The sequence below is a fragment of the Priapulus caudatus genome, unplaced genomic scaffold (genome assembly GCF_000485595.1).
Source record: "Priapulus caudatus unplaced genomic scaffold, Priapulus_caudatus-5.0.1 Scaffold697, whole genome shotgun sequence".
In the NCBI taxonomy this organism is placed as follows: domain Eukaryota; kingdom Metazoa; phylum Priapulida; class Priapulimorpha; order Priapulimorphida; family Priapulidae; genus Priapulus; species Priapulus caudatus.
In genome coordinates this window covers 226,942-227,522 of record NW_014577758.1, presented here as the reverse complement: position 1 = coordinate 227,522, position 581 = coordinate 226,942, and positions in this window count along the sequence as shown.

Below are 581 nucleotides of genomic sequence, written 5' to 3'. Positions count from 1 at the left end.
GTGCGTGTGCGTGTGCGTGTGCGTGTGCGTGTGCGTGTGAGTGTGTGTGTGTGTATGTGTGTGTGCGTGTGTGTATGTGTGTGTGAGTGTGTGTGTGCGCGCGCGTGTGCGTGTGAGTGGGTGTGTGTGTGTGTGTGTGTGTGTATGTGTGTGTGTCTGTGCGTGTGCGTGTTCGTCCCCAGGTAGTGTTTTTGACGATCTTTGAGTACGGTGGGCTAATCCTGGCCTCGAGTGTGTAGCGTCGTGAGAGTGTAGTGATGATGTTTTCGATTCTACTCATGTTGACTGGGCATTAGCGACTTTCGATGGACGCTCCGATTCGTCTATCGGGAAGAAAGCTTTCCTTCCTCAGAGTTGCAGCAGCAGTATTTTACCCCTGTACAATGTGTCTACATAAATGTCATTTTTTACATACATTTTCGCGATAAAATCTATAAGATCTAAGAAAAAGTCGTGGAAACGATGTATACTAGCTACTACTATTGCTGCCTCCACTGCTAGTACTACTACTACTACTACTACTACTACTACTACCAGGGGCGGCGCCACGAGGGGGGGGCAGGGGGGGGCGGTCGCCCCCC